Source organism: Pinus tabuliformis, chromosome 1_2, assembly GCF_031772625.1.
Source record: "Pinus tabuliformis cultivar Carrire ecotype Pingquan chromosome 1_2, CPIR1, whole genome shotgun sequence".
Lineage (NCBI taxonomy): Eukaryota > Viridiplantae > Streptophyta > Pinopsida > Pinales > Pinaceae > Pinus > Pinus tabuliformis.
In genome coordinates, this window is record NC_142298.1 from 254,008,806 (window position 1) to 254,022,946 (window position 14,141).

The 14,141-nt window shown below is 38.8% G+C and overlaps 1 protein-coding gene across 1 annotated transcript in view; it reads left to right on the top strand.

Annotated features, from left to right (window-relative positions):
- LOC149205329 (zinc finger CCCH domain protein) overlaps nucleotides 1-14,141 on the top strand; it is a 146,851-nt gene that overhangs the window by 58,576 nt on the left and 74,134 nt on the right. The window lies entirely within an intron of this gene.

Sequence of the window (14,141 nt, forward strand, 5' to 3'; positions counted from 1 at the left end):
CAACCCTTGGTTTATCCACTTTTTAGTCAAGCATCCCTTATTCACGCAACAATTAAATTTCACTGTTAATTTGGCTGTGTGCCATTGCCACTGACAATGTCCTGCTCACTCTCGAATCATTACCTTTCTCACTCAATGGTTATGCATATAATGTCCTTGGACCTTCAATGAAGCTTGCTTTCACTTTGATTTTGCATTTAAGGATTTTGAGAAACAATAAAAGTTAAATACTTTTAGAAGGCTTTTCGATGATTTTCATTGACTTTTGGCCAGTGCCTCTATCCAGTGGGAAGTGGAGTCGAAATACATCTAAAGCTGAGATTATGGTAGAAGAAAAAGGGAGAACACTCAATGCTAAATGGGGAGGTGAAACTATATGTACTTTACAACAAATTGGAAATAAAGGGAAATTGATAATGAAATATTCTGGCGATGAATCACATTACTAAATGACAGAAATCTGGAGTGAAAGATTCTTCACAGCAACCACAGAAGTCAAAGGGCCAAGTATTTGGATCCGTCGACTTTATTAATCAGAATTCTTACATATAACAGAGTCTATAAAATTCCATTTTCAATTTCCTCCAAATTGTAAATTTTTTGAGAGATTATAAATCAGAACTTAGACTCTTGCCTGCCTCAAACTTTTCGGAGATAGACACAATCTACTGTAAAGAATGGGGCAAACTGGCCCACTGAATTTAACTCAAACCTGTAATGAAGAGAACCTGAAACCTGAAGGGATGGATGCATGGGATGCAACAAGAAAACAGATCAACAGAAAACCAATGGGCAGCTTGTGCAGAAGGATCCAAAGATGCGTTCTCCATTGTTGATCCCATACATAATGCATTATGGTATATGCTTTTTCAGGAGTAAACACAATACCTCCAAAAATAATGGCAATGCTTTTTCTAAAATTACAATAGCTTATTCTCCACAAAAGTCAGCAGTCGTTATGCACAAAAGCATCACCATATCTTTAAAGTTAAATTAATAACAGCATACACTCTGAAAACAAAAAACATCCCCTTCAATAAAACCAGCAGCATGTTCTTCTAAAGATAATGACTGTCCAGAAAGATAGCAGTAACTTTTCACAAGGAAAGCAGCACCACATCCCCCAGAAATGCTCCACCATTCTTCTGAAAATATTAATAGTAAGACTGTCTAATGTTTTGTTTTTCTTGTTGTAAATTAGAAGATAAAAGTAAGTCCTCCATGTAAAAGTCCATATGCTCTTTCCAAAATTAGCAACATATTCTTTGCTCAACAGAAACACCTCTTTCAATAAGTAGCAGCATATTATTACAGGAACAATAGCATCTGCTTTGAAAGTAGGAACATATTTTCCCCAAAGTCAGCATTGTTATTTGCATTAATCAGCAACAAAAGAAGCACAGTAGCTTTTCAGTTTTTGTACAGGAATATGGCCTTATCTGCTTTCTAATCTGCATTTGCTTATCCTGCTATGAGTTGTGAAGATAATACTCTTTAACCTGTACTATCATCTCCACCTCTCCTGCACTACATCAGGCCTGTTGCCACTTGTAATTGTGGTCACCATGAGATTCCATAAATTGAATGCCTTTCCCTGTTTGCCTTTGAGGCATGAGCATGCAACAATCTCAACAAGGTGTATCTACCGCATTTCAGCCTTTTGTGTGAGGGGGGTGGTTGGGTATTATCATTGGCTTCTCAAATCGATTTTTCTAATGCCCTTAGACCTGCTAAAGCAAGCAAGTTGAATACAATGTTCTTTGGAAGTATGTTATCAACTTCAAACAAATGCTTAGTGGGGGAGATGTGATATACGTAAAATAGAAAAGATTTACAAGGGCTCTTACATTTGAGTGAGTCCTCATATTCTGCATGAATGGGGACCAAGTGTTGAGGTTTGTGCACATGAAATAGATCTAGAGATATGAGCCCCATTACAGCTCAAACTCTTCTAGAATGAAAAGTTCTAACCCCAAAGGGAGAGCCAAGAAGTAACTATCAGGCAAGCCATCCACTGTCACCTTAGTGGGCTTGCCCCACTTTCTAGACAACATGAAGGGTATCCTAGTCAGGGGGGAATCCCTGTAAGTCAAGTTAAGCTAGGTTGTTGAGTAAGGATGGGAGTTCTCCAAGTCGATTTGACATAAACTTAGCGATTCATAATTATTCACTCTTCGGGAGTAAGATGAGTTAAGGCATGTGAATAGTTATAAAACCGCTAGACTTGAGTGAGCTTCACATTGTGAGTTACTTAGACAAGTGTGCTTATTCATAAAATATGATTATGCTTGGAAAGAGATGGAACTTTCTCAACTAAATAGTTAAAAGATACTTCAATCATGGAAGAAAGTGAAAGCTATAAATGTTTATTCCCATGAGAGACATACATCCATTGATATTTAAGATATAATAGAGTCACAAGAGCATGGGAAGAAATGACAAGATCTCTCTTAACACAACATAAAAAAGGTTAATTGTTGATTTTGTAGCTTCAGAAGGTCTTTTGCATAGGCTGCTATCTTGCATGCAGGAGAAGAAGTCCTCTTTAGGTGTGTTTGGGAAGAGCAACTAATATGATCTCCTTCCTAGGTTTTAACTTAGGAAAAAGTACATTGATTAATATTTAATTAATGTTGACTTGACTTTGAACTAATGTTTATCTAAGGATAAATATCTGTGAAGCAGGGGTACTTGAACGCAGGGGTGGGGTTCGCGTACCCGTACCCGATTCATGCACCCAAGCACTGGCGGGTTCTTATCAAACGCACCCTTCCGAATTCGATTTGGGTATGGAGAACTTGATCCTCTGAAATTTAAAAATGGGTTCTTTCTTTGTGAAGGGTACTTGGTACCCCGTAAAAGGGTGTGTGGTTCCCCGAAAACAGGTATGTGGAGGGTATACCTACTTAGTTAGTCATGGATGATGGATGAGCAAGAGCCTCCAGATGGAGGGTGCCTCCCTAGAGAGCCTGTTGATTGATGAGCTCAGTGATGTTGATCATGATGACATGGATGTTGATAAATGATGACATGCTTGAGGAAGCCAAATCAGTTATCTTTAGACTTGTTCATTGTTTAGTTTCACTTTTTTCTTGGAATTTTCTATTTCATGTGTGGAAATGCCTTAAGGCAAATTTCGAATGTAGTATGACAAGGGAATCCTGGACATATGATATATATCTATTATCATGATTCATATCTCTCAGCTTGATATTAAATTTGAAATTTTAATGTGAATGTCTAATGTTTTATTTTTCTTGTTGTAAATTAGAAGATTTCAAAACTGAAAATTCATAATTTGAATTTCATATATATTATAATTTATATATATATGTATATATACCCTTGACGAACCCATGGATCCTATTTCAAAAAGTGACATACCCATTCCCGTACCTGTACCCGTACTCGTACTCGAACCCGTGTTTCCTGGCAACTTAGATAAATATTAAACTATTTAAGTGACTTAGATCTAATCTCCATCACTGATCTAAAAAGGCTGGGATTTAATCTCTCAGCTGTATATCACTTTGGAGATAGGGGATTTGGCCCATGGAGAAATTATAAAGAGAACCTATGGGTGAGGATGAAGACACATTACATTGCTATTGTTGGGAGAATGGTTTTCTCAAGGAGTGAGAGACTCTAGGACTGAAGAGAAGGGAAATGGATTGTAGCAAGTATATTTTGGGAGCAAATTTCATAGAGGCCAAGTCTAGGAGAGCTGGCCTAATTGCTGAGGAGGAGGGCTGAAATTGCCAGGGCCAATTTTCTCAAGTGCGCAGGGGTTGTACAAGGTGAGAAGAAAAGGTTGAGTTTGTTGGTGAGAGAGGCTGAATTCTCTAGTGCCAAAATCTTTTAGGAGGAATAAGTTCTAGGTTCCAAGCATATGTAATTTTTTGTATATTCTCTTTGGGTATAGGCCCTAATTTTCCTGAGTAATATAAAGTGAGGAAGGTTGTTTTGAGCGGAATTTCTGCTGTAGTGTGATTGAATTCCCTATTTTATTTCCATTGCAAATTTAATTTCTGAAAGTTAAAATACCAATGAATTTATTTTCCAGCAGTTTTTAGGTTTTATTAGAGTAAAAAATTTCTAGGTATGTTGAGGTATAAATAAATCAGATCTGTTATTGGAGATTTAACATTAATTTTAGAATTTTCCTAAGTTTTACCATGTGGAACAACACTAATCCTTGTACGTGTGACAAATCATAGGACAAAAACTATTTCCTAAGTCACTTAGTAAAAGGTAGGTGATGTGATGAACAATTATGGAAGGGAATTGGGAAGGCTTTATGTGATGACTCTCAAAGTCATATAAGATGTTGTATAGGTCTTAGAGCTTTTTTCAACTACCTTTCAAGAGGTAGGGTTTTATATGGAAACATTCAAGTGGGGATTGTTACCACTCGTATTAGCAGCCCTGGCAGAGTGATGATCAAGGTGCTAAGGGGTAAGCACACAAGAGATGTCTGCTCTCACCTCAGCACTATTTCCCCACATTTTAGGCCAACTCCCAGAAGCCATGGGGGTGTCCCAATTCTACACAGTTACCAACAAGTGGCCAGATACACCTATTTATGATAAAGTTTAGGAGTTGGTAAAGTGCTAAATCTGGTGTATGAATAAGTACAACTAGAAATACAACTAAGATTTGAAATCCCACTCAAATATCACTAGAAACGGTTACCTTTGATGCTCAAGATTGAGGGAAAGTCACGTACACCAAGCAAGATGATAGTATGCTCTGATTTGAATTTTGGATAAGTTTACTGCTGTCTTGCACTTCCCTATCTGCAAAATGACATAAAGCACAGAACTTCCAGATTTGGAGTGCCTTACAAGCAACCCAGAAGTGTAGAAACACGCCAAGATGAAAGATCCTTTGGTGCTTTTTCTTGGGCACTAAGTGATGATTAAAATAACAACCCAACAATGAAATCGTGCAAGTAAATAAGAAGCTACAACAATCTGAAATCAAACTTGCATAGAAAAGAGGGCACTTGAAACAATTCAAAAATGAAAATAGGGTTAAGTCGGGTTTGAGACAACCTTTCCCCACCAAACCCTAGGCTTAGGGTTTCACCAATCCTTGAAAATGTATTGCTATAATTTATTTCCAGAATTGAGAAAACACTTTAGACACCCTCAAAACAATGTTAGATCAATATTTTAAGCATAAATAAAGAGGGCTGAATTTCTCCTTGGGTGATAGTTCAATAATTTAATTACAATTCCCAAGATATCTAGCTTAATGCAATTTAAGCTTGAATTAGATAAATATTTTTTCTATTTTTTGAATACATGGAATAATAATGAGAAGAATCATCATTTTGGAAAAAATAGTGGTTGGTTGTTGAGTTTAGGGCTTAAGGGCCTTATCTCTACTAGGGCAATTGGGGTCAAGATGAATGCCTGTCAAAAAGTTGGTTATCCAATGATTGTGGACTAGGGCGAGATTTTAGAACCCTAGAAGATAAATTAGCCTTTTTTCTAAACAAGACAAGTTATTAAACCAAGGCCCCACTACGAGGGATCCCTTGAAAGGGGGAAGGCTTCAATCACAAGATTAACTATGGCACGAGGAACCCTTACCAATGAGAATTAATGCTTACTTCAAACCAATAAAGGTGAGAGTGAGGGAACAAACCCTTGATGTCCCCTTCCAAGTGACAATGTTGCCCTTCAATGGATTGATCTTTGTAGTCTTGCATTATCACAATAATCCCTTTGAAAATATAGAATATTAACCAAGAAAGAGAAATTCCAATTGCCAACACCAATGTTTCATGAAAATAATTACATTAATGCATAATGATTTCCAACAATTTATAACACTTTGAGAGGGGAGTGAGCCTTCAATTTATAGAAGAGGCTTACAACATCTCTCCCTCCTTTTCCTACTAGAATCAACTAAGTAACTTAAAGAAACAAGTGACTTGTCATTACATGATAATTAGCTTTACATTGCTTGAAACTCTCAAAGGAACGATAAAATCTTATGATGTGATGTTCAACATGCTTGAAGGAGGCGGAATTTGCTTGAGGAGGGTTGATTTGCCTTACGAGTACACCAGTGACCATTCTACTTGATTTGACCTTGCTTTAGCTTGAGGATGCTTGAAAGATGTAAAAGACTAACATTCACCTTGTGGTGCCCAACATTCCTTTTGGAGAGTCTAATGTTCATCTTGTGGTTGAATTAGAGCATTGAGAGATGGACTTCACCTTCCTTGTGCTTGGATCCCTCAACATCGTGCTTGAAATGGGGCTTGGATTGGTTTGAACGATGGAATATATGCCTTCCAAGGGAAGGGAGGCCCAATACTCAGTTCCTTTGCTTCAATGTTCACTTTATTACCCCTTAGAACCTCAGTGTTCATCTTGAAGGTGGACGACTCGAATTATGCTTGGTCATGCTTGATTGATGCTTTAAGGTTTGATTTCTTCACTTTAGGGCTTGAACATAGTCTGTGGCCATTTCCAACTCATGATTGATGCTTGTTTCACCTCAAGTAACCCAAATGACTTGCTGCATCATCTTTTAACCCGATGGCTGCAATAGAAGAGAGGTCAACCCCTCCAAAGAATATAAAACAGCTTCAAAGTGCACTTTGAGAAGGGCGTGTTGCATGCTTTGGCTTGAAGATGGCTTGGATTGCATAGGAGAGAGCAATAGGCCTTTTTTCTTGCCTTGGAAAATGTGACATATCCCCTAGGGAGTGTGAAATGTATTGTGAATTGTGAGACTGCCATGTAGAGTGGCGAGTAATATAAACCATGGCCAAAGGTGTGCATACATATGATAAAATGGTCCATGTGGGGAAAAATATAGGTGTGCTAGAACATGGGTGCTTCATCCATTACATAGTGCAATCACTTTTCGTATGGAAATATAATAAGTAACTAAGGGTTCCTTGTAATGTCCCCATTCGCTTAAGAGATACAAGGCGAAGATTCCATTAGCCTAATTAAGTTCTCATAGGCTCGGATGAGAAAATTTAATCAAGGGAACACAATTCACTTAGGAGAAAACATTTAAAAGTTAAATACGGAAAATGAGGACATGGGTCCTAGGCTAACGAAAAGTCACTTTTAAATTATAAAGTGAGAAAACCCATTAAAGTGACTTTATTAAAATAAAAGGTAAAAATTTGTCAAAAAAGTCAAGTGAGTTATAAAAAAGGGGAAATGAGGAGTCTCTCCTCATTCTTGCATTTGTTCACTTGAGAAATAGAATTTTGGAGAGCTCTTAAGAAAGAGACTAGGGTTTTTAGAAACTCTCATTTTGGTTGCTGGTTTCGGTGTTGAAACTATACATCTTAGCTAGTATTTGAGCGAAGTCACTCAGATTTCGACATAGGGCTTCATTGTTGACGAAGATAAAAGCATTGGCAGAAGTGGCGAAGATCTGAAAGTGTTATCAGTTGATTTTATAATGTGTTTGGGTATTCTCTATTCTCTCTATACAAGCCAAGTTATTATTGTGTTTGCTGGTGCATTGTGGTGAAAAGTGTAACTAGGTTTGATCTTCACAATGACATGTGTAATTATGTTTTTTGTAATTGATGTAAAAAAGGAAATAAAATTATTTTTGTAAAGGTTGAATCACAGGTTTCATGATCAAGGAATTTTGTTTTTAGTTAAGGCTCCCATTGTGAGTCCTTAAGATTAGTCATCAAGTCATAAAAGTTCATAGAGTCAATGTCAAAGTTTGAAGACCCATTTTGGGCATGTAATCCATTGTAAAAGAAAATTTATTAGCCCTCCAAGACCTTGTCACAAGCTCCTCTTCATGTCGGCCTAAGGATGCTTCTAGAATGACAAGTCGGCTCACCTACAACTCAAGTCGGCTTATTTTATTGGACGAATCACTATAAATAGGCAGCTCGACTTTCATTTGTGTACAAGCAATTTGGATAAGCAAGTCTAAAGCATAGTTTTAAAACTCCGACTCCGACTCCGACTCCGACTCGGCCGAGGATCGACTCCGACTCCGACTACGAAACGGTAATGACTCGGCCGACTCGATTTCAATGACTCGGTTGTTGTAAAAAATACATTAAATATATTTTTTTTTTAATAAAAAAACATAATTTTAAAGATTTTAAACATAATTTTAAAGATTTTCATTCATCTTTCGAAACACACAACATTATAATATAGATGGAAGACAACATATGATCAAAGTAGGCTCATGAACCAATCCATTATATCAAAATGGTACCCAATGGCAATACATAGTCAATTGTCATACATGATCAAAGACTCAAAACAAAAAACACATAACCAAGGAGGCTAGAAATGGCCTCTACAACAAAAGTAAACTGTGACCAGACTCCAATACTAGTACTACAGCTACTGGCTAGTAGTTACTGCCAAAGGAGCCAAGATCATGTCGATAAATCTCTGGATCATCATCAGAGTCAGACAGGGGGCCCCATGGCTCCTCCTCCTCATCATCATCTCCAACTGCAGCTGTAGAAGTGGTACCACTAGCAGGCTGTGCAACTGCAGCAGATGCAAGCTGAGATAGAGTAGATATGCGGCTACGCTTCTGTCGTGGCTGAGCAGAGGAAGCACCTACAACTGGAGTCCTTGCTGGCTGTGAGATTGAGGCTGGTGGATTGGGATCTGCATTCAATTGAACAACATGTTCAAGTTCAACTGATGTCTCAATATCTAAATCTAAATCAAGATCCTCATCAGCATCAAACTCTGCTGGACGATTCCCCACTACCCATTTTGATGTTGGATCAATGTCTCATCAATGTCTTCCAACACAATGGGATCTGAATCAGGTCTTTTTTTCAGCAAATGGTTTCGTCTGAGTCGGAGGCTGTATTGGACATAAACTAGATCATTTAACCATTTTTGATCCAAACAGTTTCTCTTCTTTGTGTTACTTGGGAGCAGGAGCGAAAACGGGAGCGGGAACGACATTTTCAGAAGCTCATGGTTTGGGAGTGAATCCCAGAGGAGTTCGACAACCAATGTCACTAGCGTCAAGGTACATAGAGGGATTGGTGCCCTTGATTAAATACGAGTTCCATACCCTAATACATGACAAAATTCAATGGAAACATTGCAATCCTCCAATCCTGAAATCCTGAAAAACTGATAAGTCTGCGGGATTTTGAATGAAATCTAAAATTCTACTTTCTCCATATTAAATCCAATGAGGCCAAAACCACTCTCAAACATCCTGAGTCATTTCATGGTAATGTTAAAAATTTAAGTAAAAGGATGAAAATGAAGATTAAGGAGAATGTCACTTTTACTTTAAGAATTTAACATTACCATGAAATTTGAATAACATATCAATAGTAGAGAGCATTTGAGTGTGTTAAATAGGGTTTGGGAGGGGGAAATGGACCCCAAATAACATTTAGCTAATTCATAAAACACCTTGAAGTCCAAACCAATCAGCAAACCCCTTAAAATTTCATTAAAATAATGTTAAATCGCTGTTTTAGTGGGTTACGGGCCGCTGTTTGTGACTCGGCCGAGTCAGTACGGGAAACGGCCGAGTTGGCCGAGTCAGCTATGACTCGGCCAACCGAGCCGTTTTTTGTACCGAGTCACTCCGGAGGGCAATGGAACGGACCAACTCGGCTGTTTCCGTTTCGAAACGATCGTTTTTTAAAACTATGATCTAAAGTAAGAAGTGCGAAAATTACTAAGTGAGGAGCATCATAACCAGCGAAGGGAAGGAAAGGAAGACTGAAGTCTTTGGTATTGTTTTTTGGGTTACATACACTCCACATGTGCGAGAATACACTGCTACTTATTGCAGGAAGAACAAGATACCATAGTCATATTGTGAAGACAAATTTTGGAGAAGAACAAGGTGATTCCCTAGCCGAGTTAAAGGAGAAATAACCTCCATCTAAAGCGAAGGGAATCAAGGTGTTTATCTCCCTCATATGCTACAACTAGGACTTTAGAAGTAGGGACGAGAATTGCAGAGCGAAATCAAGGCACTGAAATCCATAGAAGAGCTGAAATAGTGAAGGGGGGAAGGAAGTTTGACCATCATTGACTCAAGGAAGAAATCAAACAAGAAGGCTTGTGACTTGGTCTTGGAGAGGTCGTTGTGTCAAGGGTCTAGGTCTTGGTCTTGGTATTCGTCAATTGAAGTCTCTATAAGAAGAAGAATTTGTTTGGGTTTTCCTCTCAAGTGGGAGAGGTTTTGGCCCTCGCTGATCGCCTACATTCTGTGTCTCTTGTCTCTTTATTGTTTATGCATTAGTAGATGTTTTATGAAGAACACAATAATAATCTAAGCAAAAGAGAATATCCTAATCTAATGAAGTAAAAAGCATTCACAAGCAATTATCATAAGAAGAGAAATCACCTAATCTTGATGCCCTAGATTTTTCAACACATTGGGCTAGGCTTATACCTCTACAAGAGGCCGAGGGTATCTCTTGTTTATAGGCCGAGTTTGTGATAGTCAAGATTGTTTGCTTGTCAAGTATCAATTGTTTGTTAAGGCCGAGGAGCCTTCATTTCTAAGTGTGGTTTTCTTTGTTTAGGAGTGTCGAGTTTGAAACACAATCATTGTTGTAGTTGCTATCCGAAGAGGGTTGAGTTCATGAGTGTGTGCCCATTTGAGTTGCTGATTTAAAGGGAGGCAGAGTCCCATCTCTAGTGTCTATTTTGACTGTTGTTTAGGAGTATTAATTGCTCGGTTTATATTCACTGTTTGGGGGCTGACTTTCATTGTCAAAGGAGATGAGTTTATAACGCTGTTTGGGCGACAAAGATTTTTAAGTTTATACTAGCATCTACAACATAAGTGTTTGACAAAAGTACGCTGTCATCAACTCTTGTATTTATCTCTCGTATCATTGTTGCAAATCCCTATTAGTGGTATGTAAATTTTATGAGTTGAATACAATTTATATACTGTTGTTTGAAGTATTTCATAGTGTATCTTTGGCACTGTGTTTGTTTATTTTAAAGAAAATATAAAAGAAATGCACCTACAACCATATGCATGCATATTGTTTGACGAAATATCCCAGTACAAAACCAAACAAACTAAAAAAATTTAGTGGTAAAACTTTAGATATTCTAAGATGGTATTTTACAATTGTATAAGAGCATGGTCATGGATAACTGTGTGGTTTGAAGAGAAGAATATAACAAACAGTTTGATGAGTACTGAAGACCATCGATTTATAACCTACAAGAGGAGCTACAAGGGTAGGGAACCCACTCCTACTTGGGAAGAAGAAGGAGTTCCCGAAGAAGAAGAAGAAGAGGGAGTATAGTCTGAAAAAGGTGAGACAACCATGGGAGATGGGGAAACCCAAGACTTTAAGAGTTTGGTTAGCATTCTAAATGATTTGGCCAAGGGCCAGAAGGTGATGATGAAGCCGATGGGAAAATTAGCCAATAACAAAATGGGTGAACAATAAAAGAAGGAACCCATTAACGATGAAGGGTCTAACCGTGGATAAGACAACCATGCAAAGCCACCCACACATACAACAAGTCATCTAGACCCACTATGCCACAATTCTTAGGTGAGGCAACAATAGGCCAAATGTTGCCAATTGATCAGGGTGAGCCTTTTGGGGCATATTTGGAGGAATATAAGAGGTAGGGACAAGACTTACAAGTTGCCATGAATTTCACTAACAAACAGGCCTGAGGGAGTTAAGAGGGATATGACGTAGAACCAAGAGCTACAAAAGACATTGGGGAAAGTGACCCTCTCATGTTTTGATGGATCCTCAAAATGTTCAGCTAGATCATGGGTTTAGAAGTTGTACACATATTTCCATCTCTATCAGATGACATAGACAGGTGCCATTAAATTGGCTACCTTACATTTGGATGATGAGGCCCATGAATGGTGGTACCATGGTTTAGTGACTCTGGGGCTTGCTAGCATAACCACATACAATGAGTTTACACAGAAGCTCATTAAATGTTTTGACAAGAAAGTCTTAAAGATTCACTTCAGAGAGTTGGCACAACTCGGGTAGACTAGCACCCTAAAGACATATATCTCAGATTTTCAGAGTCTGGCAGTGATGGTCACTGATATATCTGATGCTTGGTTGGTGATGTTGTTTGTTGAGGGGCTATCTGAGCCTCTGCGAGGTTGGGTTTAGGCTTATAAGCTTGCCACTCTACATGATGCAATTAATAGAACTAGAGACATGCAGGATGTTGTTCTTAAAAGTAGGTTCCCTGATAAACCATCCTTTCCCTAGAAGAACAAAGAGGTTAAACCTTTTTAAAGGGAGTAGACTGACAAACCCAAGCTGGATGAGGAGACCCGGAAAGAATTGAGGAAGAATTTTTGTTTCAACTATTAGGAGCCTCGGGTATTAGGACACACTAATGTGCAGGGAAGGACAAGGTGGGCAAGGCCCATTACATTGAGGTCTACTCAAATAGTGACAATGATGAGGAGAATGAGGAGCTGAGACAGGGATATATACTACAGCAGGGACACCATGCATTAGGTGAGGAGACATCACAAGCAGGGGCTAAAGGCCTTGTTATTGCATCCATGTCAGGATTTCCCAGATACGACACCTTCACAGCTAGGGGGGTTTTGTTGGGACAAAAAGTGAGACTTGATTGATAGGGGGCTTCCCACAACTTTATAGATGCAACTATTGGGGATCAGAGGGAGATTTTGACAAAGGCATTTGATGGTTTCACCGTAGTCATACTGGGTGGTCATCAGATGGATTGCACTAGATGGATGCCCAAACTAAAGATAACCACGTGGAATTACATGTTGATAGATGGATTCTTTGTGGTGGATGTACCAGATACCAGTGTGGTACTTGGGGTTCAGTAGCTTTATTCCATTGGGAGATACGATGCTTAGAGGAGGATGGAGATGGAGTTCACAAACCATGATGGTAAAAAGGTAGTCTTGCGTGCCATGCATAAATACCCACCCAAGATAGTGTCATCTCATACCATGGAGGCAATATTTTGGCGTCGAGACATTGAGTGGGAAGTTGAGTGCTACATTTCTGACAAGGAACCACCAGATCAACCTCGACAACATCCCAATGATATCCAAGTATTACTTCATAAACATCAAAAAGTTTTTGATGATATTCCTCTAGGCAGGCCCCCATATAGAGGGTTTGAGCATGTCATAGAGTTAGAGGAAGGGGTTGAAGCAGTCATAACCAACCCTTACCACCACCCCAAGGTTTACAAGGATGAGATCGAAAAGGCTATCAAGGAGTTGTTAAGATTGGGTCACATTCGTCTTAGTTCTAGTCCTTTTGCTTCTTTGGTGGCGCTGGTCAAGAAGAAAGATGACACCTTGAGGACGTGTATTAATTACCAGACGCTTAATAGGAAGAGAATAAAAAATCAGTATCCAATTCTGAGAATTGATAAGCTGTTGGATGAATTGAGGGGAGCCAAATACTTCTCGAAGATAGACCTTTGCTTTGGCTACCATCAAATTAGAGTTCGGGAACAAGATATCCAAAGACAACTTTCTGGTGCCATTACGGGCACTATGAGTTTTTGATTATGCCATTTGGGCTAACCAATGCTCCTACTACATTTCAGTCTTGCATGAACCACACATTCAATAAACAATTATGAAAGTATCTGTTGGTTTTCTTTGATGACATACTCATTTACAACAGGACTTGGGAGGATCATCTCAGGCATTTGGACGAGGTGTTGGGAATTCAGGAAGAACAACAACTCTATGCAAAAGAGTCCAAATGTAAATTTGTTATGATTGAGATGCTTTCCTTGGGGCACATGATTGGGGGAAATGGGGTCTAGGTACACCAAGAAAAAATCAGGGCAATCATCGAGTGGCCTACCCCACAGAACGTGACAATATTGAAAAGCTTCCTAGGCCTCTGCACCTATTATAGGAAGTTTGTTAAGGGGTTCTCACAACTGACAACACCACTTACTAACCTCACTAAGAAGGGAGCTATAAGTTGGATAGGGGAGGTATAGGCGATCTTTGAGAGGATGAAATTGGTGACAAGTTCATGTCAAGCTTTGCCAGACTTCACTCGGGCATTTGTGCTTGAGTGGATGCTTCCTGATGCAAAATAACCGTCCAACTTCAACTAGGGTTAGTTCCAAGCCCCCTAGATTTTCAATCAATCATCAATCAAT